This window comes from Homalodisca vitripennis, unplaced genomic scaffold (genome assembly GCF_021130785.1).
Source record: "Homalodisca vitripennis isolate AUS2020 unplaced genomic scaffold, UT_GWSS_2.1 ScUCBcl_9489;HRSCAF=18003, whole genome shotgun sequence".
NCBI lineage: Eukaryota > Metazoa > Arthropoda > Insecta > Hemiptera > Cicadellidae > Homalodisca > Homalodisca vitripennis.
The window spans coordinates 52,038-59,464 of NW_025785638.1; the positions used below are offsets into that span (position 1 = coordinate 52,038).

The 7,427-nt window shown below is 35.6% G+C and overlaps 1 pseudogene; it reads right to left on the reverse strand.

Annotated features, from left to right (window-relative positions):
- Positions 1 to 4,629: 4,629 nt before the first annotated feature.
- LOC124374667 lies at positions 4,630 to 6,541 on the reverse strand (annotated as a pseudogene).
- Between the last annotated feature and the right edge of the window lie 886 nt (positions 6,542 to 7,427).

A 7,427-nucleotide genomic window follows, 5' to 3' on the forward strand; every position in this document is an offset into this window, starting at 1 on the left:
GAAAATTTTACTCACTATTCTACTGTTTAAAAATAAGACATTACCATATTTAATTGGGTTCTGAGATGCATTCACTTATAATTGATACTCGTGTTTAAAAACTGAGTATATTTAAAACACAAATGGGAATTTACATAAAACAAATATAACAAACGTATATCAGAGAAACACTTTCCAAACTTTTAAAACTTTCTTTACTTTAACTAAATACATTGCAATGAGAATTGTTTATAATTACTTTAATTTCCGGGCAGAATAAAAAAACAAGTAAATTTTCCCCACACACGTTCCGATAAATTATATTTTATTTATTTTTGGTTGAGGTGCAAATTTTATATTAAAATAAGATCAAATAAGTTAACAACCAAATAAGAAACGTACTCAATTTTTACAATCGTCATAAAGCTTGAAAGTAATCTGATTTTATCTTTCTTTGTCCAATAAATAGCTTGATGTCATCTTAGAATTACAAAATTTTCTGAATAAATTCACTGGATTAAATATCATATGTAAATAACTGATAATATTTTAAAACTTATACATTTTGTTCTTGTAAATATATTTAATTGAATAAAACCAGCCTAGAAAAACATGTATTGAATACGTCTTTTATAGAATGTGAAAGAAGTTTTACATTTTAAACTTTATCATTAGCGAATGTTTGTTCAACATACAATTAAATTCCATACTAAAATTTGATTTGTTTCTAGTAATAATTTGCGGGTTTTGTTTGGTTTTTAGAAGAAATAATCCACCTCATTATTTTTCCCATTATAATCCTTAAAATGAATACATTATAAAACAGAAATTATTTAAGGAGGAAAGATTACATTTTAAATTCGAAGAAACAATTAGTGACGTTTTCTTGAAAAAACTCAACCAACACGATTTTTTCAGCGGTCCATACTGAAGAAAGGCACTTTTCTTACACTTAGCGTTCTGACTTCTCTTAGATGCTAAAATTTGTTCCAGGGACTTAGAGTTTCATGGTAATAAACCTATTGTATTTAGAACCGTGACACGCTTCAGGGCCCTCACAGTGGCCAAAAAACTTGAACTTAGATACAAACTACAGTTACTGTATATTGCACTTACTGAATGTTCTTCTCTTTATTTTCTGCGTGCGATTCGGGCTTGATCTCTGTGAACACCATACCTTCCGTAATTATATTGAATTGGTTATTCTCATATTTCTCTGTTATATAATGGTATAACAGGTTATATTGAATTATGGATCAAAAGGTTAATAAGTTTAAAATTCAAGGTGTAGTCCCATCTTTTATTTTGTAATTCCAATTTTAAAGTTTGGTTTCGTTTTAAATGTTCAGTTTAATACATTTTTCAATAAAAAAGTGTTTTTACATGAATTTATGATTAATCTTTCCTCCATCTTGACAATAACCTATGCACATAAAATGATAATCCCCCACATTCGTGGACTTTATTAAAAAGATTACTACACCATTTTTTGATCCTTGTAGTAAATAAAAATTTTAGGTGTCTTATACTAATTACTAAGGATAGTATCTTACTTTTCAAGATTTAAATTACACAACGGAGAACATTAGGCATTGAATAAAGACGACATTCATTGACAAGGTCTTCCATATGGAGAATACTACATAATCATGCTTGAGGCCCACACTATATCTTTAAACGATACAACTCCATAAGTAAAAGTACCGTTAAGATAAATCGTAGTATATTTCTTGTTATTCTATATAGCTGTTACAGTCATTTCTACGGGTAGTACGGATCCAAAACAAATATCCTAATATATTAAGTTACAGCAAGACAGTGTTTATGGAGGAGTATTACATTCATTCATTCCAGACTATAAATCCATCGTAAAAAAACTCATTGTATAATGGTGGGAATCGTTCCCTCAATTACAAAATATTCATAGCATTAATCTAAAAAAATTAAAAATACATCTTATTTGGGACTTAAGAAACATTATTAAAATTAAATAGAATATATACTAGGGTATAATACTATCATTTCAAACAGTGTTTGCCTTGATGAAAAAACATTAGAACCCACAACATCAACCGGTTAATTTAAAATCTATTATTCAAGCATTCTTATTTTAATATTTAGAGGAAAAATCATCTTTATATTTTATTATTAACAGTAAAATTACCATATGAAACATGGCATGCAAAATAATGCCCAAAACTCCTTTGTTATATTTCCCACCCAAACAAATTCATTTTATGGGGTTAACATAAACTAAACTTAGCCCTTCTTTAAAACGCAATAAATAACATCTTTTTAATTCATGTACGGTTAGGGATCATTTATTGAGCTTCTTAAATATTACGCTCTGTCCAAAAACAATTATTACCTACATAGTATTGTTATCACGTTGAGGTTAACACAAATTATGTCTAATGTTACATTTACTTTTTTTGTTTTTCCACCTTAGAGTGTGAACGCAAAAGAAAATTACGTAAAAACACAAGACAACATCAGTATATTAGGTTCAAATGTTCCTAAAAATTAGCAGAAATATCTCCTCACAACTTCCGTGCGCAAATGGGCTGAAAACTTTCATAAACTTAGAATGTAAAATATATATAACCTTATATTTTATTAAACTTGAACAGAATACCTAAATTTTGTTACCAATAATATATTAGGATACTAGTAAATTCTGTAATAAATATTGGAAATATATATCGGTACTTCTTAATTATTTTCTCATATAATTGATTACCAACTTAAAACAGTGAGAATACATCTTTCAAAATCCAGGTGTTGTACGACGCTTCCTTTGATTTATATCAATACAAAAACACACCATATATAATAAACGAATATGAAACTTAAATATATCTGTTTTTTATATGGAGAAAGGCATGCATTTCTCCACTTATACGCTATTTTATTATTGACTAGTAGGCTTCATAACAGTTCTAGTGCGTTATTAAGTTTGAATGAATTGCATAAATAGTTATTTAATTTACTCTAAAAAATTTAATAAAATTTATTTTGCGTTAAATTTAATTAAAAAAGTGTCATGTAAAAAGTGTATTAGTGTATCATTTTAGAGCTTCGTGAACCACCCATAAACAGACTAAATACAAATCCTGTAAACTTGGTTAATACAGTAGGTATAATATAGTTTATCATACGCAATGTTTTACTATTGTGATGAGGAGGTCCCCAGCTGATAACCTACAAGAGTGTATTGAGCTTTATTCTACTAAATTAAAACTTATGCCGTGTAGACTACGTATACAAGTTTCTTCTATGTTTTATAATAAATAGTAATGTACTGAAATTATTCTATGTAAAATAGAAAGAAAAAAATCTTTACAAAACCTTCTTAAAAAAATTTCGTGTTATACATACGTATTTAGGAAGGTTAAATGCAAGAAAAATGATTCCTTCTTAACCACTCATTCATTATCGTTCTTTTTTTATACGTTTTTAAACGGTTGAATGAGATGGAAAAGTATATATTTAACTATTTAGTTTTACAATTAAATCCAATTGGGCTTATATTCTTAAAAAAACTGTGTTAATTACCTGTAAGCCTCTTGATATAAGTCATTAAGTCACAGCAATAAAATTACCAATTTAAATAAAGTTTGATTATAAATAAAAACTAACCATTTATAGTTTTCTCCGACTTAAAAATATTCTAATTCTCATTGTGAGAAAGCAAATAATGACATTAAATGTTCTCTTGAAAACTGGCAATACCATCGGTATTGTGGAAATAAGGTAGAGCCTTGGGTCAAATTGGTCCTTAGGAGTTATTTGCTTTATCCATCTTAAATATATGCATACAACTTATAGTAGTACAGTTAGTCAACGATTGTTATATATTTTAAAGAGTTAAACGGGGACTATGTATTAGATATATTTCTAATAACAAGAATTTTTACGCCAAAAGATGTTCACACAACTTAAAAAACTCGAGTTGAAAATAAAAATGAACTTAAAATTACTTAATAAGGGGTTAGTGTAATGAGGAGGTAGGGGGGGAAAGGAGATTACATTTTTCTAAAGAAGCGTTTAAAATGAGATCAATTATTTGCCAATAACGACCTTGTGAAACATTGTTGACGTACAAACATACTTTAACGTAATAAATTGTGATGTACGTACTTACGTATATGTTTCTATTTCTCGTACGTTTATACGGTATATAAATATAGTTAAACAGTACAATCAATAGACGGTTACTTAATATGGTTGTAACGTTGACTCTATTGTCATACAGATGAGTGTCCCAAGTAATGGTGGCCATATCCAAGGAATAATTACGGTATACTACGGGTCGGATATCGGTAGGTCCTAAGACCAACATAAGATCTTTCATGTGATCCACAATTTTTCGTCTAGGAGTGACGTTATGACACTACAGAAACCTCGAAGCTGTACTCTGTATTCGTCAAGACTTGTGATAATTGTAGTAGTGTGGAGTGAGGGATAAGCTGCTATGGTCGTTCTCAGTCGACGCTTCCTAGAGTCCCAATATGGACTACCAGCGGGATGAGAAGTGTCGTTGGCCTGCTGTTGTCAGGGGCAGAAACTCCCATGTGAATGTTGTATCCATCTCCGTGGGACGAGAGGACGAGATGCCGCGGCGATATGGGCGCGGCCGCCGTCATCCCCTTACTCGAGGTGTCCATTCTCCGAGTCCGGACGTGCCTTTACGTTATTACCCTCACTGTCCTCACCCAACGAGTGATGAGTAGCGTTGGCCGGTGCATCGTTGTTGTTACCACGAGGTGAGCGTCCTGTCCCGCTCGCACCTTCCTCACTCCTAAGTGTGATCCGTCGGGAAACCTCTCTTCTCCACCTCGCTGATACCTGGATTTCCCTTCTCGTCTGCTTGCTCGGAGCAGATGGAAAACACCTGCATATGATCACCTCTTGAAAGGCGAAACGGAAGTCTTTTAGCTGAATAACGGCCATAGATGCATGGATTTTATCGCGGAGTTACAGTAGCCTCCAGCCAGATACATGTATGGAAAACCGCTACATCGTTTATGCACCTCACTACAAAAAGGTCGGAAACAAGGTACATCGTAAAAAAAGGTAACCCAGCAAAATATGAAACCCCCGGAACTCGATGATTCCTAAAGTCTTTTGCCGCCTTGGTTCTCCATTCGGAACCTCTTTCACCTGGGCTTCTTTTATGGTTTCTTTTTACCCATTCTTCTGATATGAGTTTTATGGCTTCTTTGCATTCTGAGTTGCTTCTACGTCAAAGGTGGAGGGGACGGAGAAAGGTCTTTGTTGTATCGAAGAGTTTAACGACTCGCCGAGAGAAGTCGAGGGTCTTGGTGACGAGGTACTTGTCAGGACTGGTGCTGCTCCGGCGACTTCGTTCTGTGTGACGTATCGCCAGCCTAGCGCTCCTGTTAACCCGGAAGGAGGGTGACAGTTGGCATTCACTGGACCGGAATCAGAGTGTTCGTTGGTTCGACGTTCTGGTAGATGCACGGGCGTATTATCATCTGAGGTTCGCCCGAAGACCCCCCCCCGCTGCCCCCCCGACCCCCCTCCGCCCCGTTACGCCCGAAGACGTCGGTGAGGGGGATGAAAATGACCCATGACTTCGAGTTAATCACTGCCACCGCGGAGGAGAAGTATTGTTGTTTCGCTACAGAAACTGGATTGCGTCACTACTAGGATAAACTTACACTAATTTTGACTTTTCTCGTGTGTTTTACTCGCTCCTTTTTCTCCGACCTTCTATTGGAGGACCTATGCACACTCTAGTGTTGGCCGGGGATTTCCCCCACTGGAGAATTGTTAAAACACTTGTTGGCTGGTACTATTAGTTGTGGTCGTTTGCTATTACTTCCATTCCAACTGCTACCCTGCATTCACTGGAACCACTCTCCGCGGTGTATCCTTAGAGTCAGGTCCTCTGTTCGTTCGAAGCCGGTTTCCGATCGCTCTCGTTTCCCTTGGTCGTTCGGAAAAGCCTTGGTTGATTGGCTCTTGTTCGTCTGGACCGTCCCGCACGGTAAATTCTCCAGTAGAAGAACAGCATCACCAGCATTCGGGGAGATAGAAAAGGACCCAGCGGCGCAGTATAATCACGGTAGCCAGTCTCGTCCGTCAACTCACAGATCCAAGGGCATTGTGGGTAATATTGAGGCTCCAGAGTGGTGGGGACATTAAGGATCGCTTAGCGCCCCCAAGGTGTCAGTGGTCTTTCCAGTAGATATAACCGTCTACGTTTCTTTCTTCTGGCAGACCACACACTCTAGCTCTAGACGTGCTAGATGACTATAGGCTCTGTCCCTTCGCCACCCTAAATAGAGGAGGAAAGCAGATAACGAAGCTGGAGCACCCCACAACGCTGGCTATTAGGATCTTTGGCCCTTCCAATTGACATGATGCATAGGTTAGGTGAACAGGGCGTGGTGGACAGCCACGTAGCGATCTAAGGAGATGGCACAGGAGGTTCCAGGGATAGGAGGCTGTGCACATCCACACATCATACGGCCAGCCATACCGTGCACCAGAGGTCACCGAATATCCAACACCTTGAAACAATGAACAAGACCATTGAGTATTAAATTTGATGTTACAAAAAATAATTAATTTCGATTAAAAGTTACATGCATGTGTTATCATTTTAAAAACACTCGCAATTTTATGGGAGAATTTAAAAGTTAATCAGTCAAATGTGTAAAATAAATACCTCCATCACCGTGTTAACTCTATCCTGATTTTAAAGCTAGGTCAGGAAAAAGCATTCTCTCCCGAGACCCCAATACCACAAAAAATACATGTAAGCAAAACATGGGCGTAAGCAATTAATGTAAAGTTTAGTTGGTTATTATCTGTTTATTTAATTTATATGTTAGTATTAAAAGTAATATAATATAATTAAGTAGGGTCACTGGTGTGTTGGTATTTCACGTAATTGGTTTATAATTACTTTGAAATAAATTGATTTTTGTCACTTAATTTTCCATAATACAAAAAGTAAGGTACATTTTTATTAAAACACCTTAAAATAAATTAACAATAATTATTAATTCTTTATGCCATATATTGATAAAAGACTTCAAAAACCCATTAATTTAATCCATATTTAAGGTTAACGGAGATTTTTAAATTTAAAATTTGTGTCACATTCTTTAGGTGCGATTTAAATTCACGTTTTAGCAGAAAATTATAATACGGTACATAAGAATGTGAAGCAAGATCAAGAGTACTGTTTACAAATCTGTATAACATGAAGAAGTTAAGTGGGTATAAGGTGCAGGAAAAGTGGTTCAACATCAAGGCGGGTAGGGAAAACCCGAGTAGCCCCCCAACCACCCCACCCCCGACTCGACCTCCTACCCTCGAACACCCCACGCGGATCGCCCCGACGAACCCCAGCCACCCGAGCCCCGAAGACAAGTCAATGAGAAGGATACTCGAGCATTGGACGTGGGAGGTTA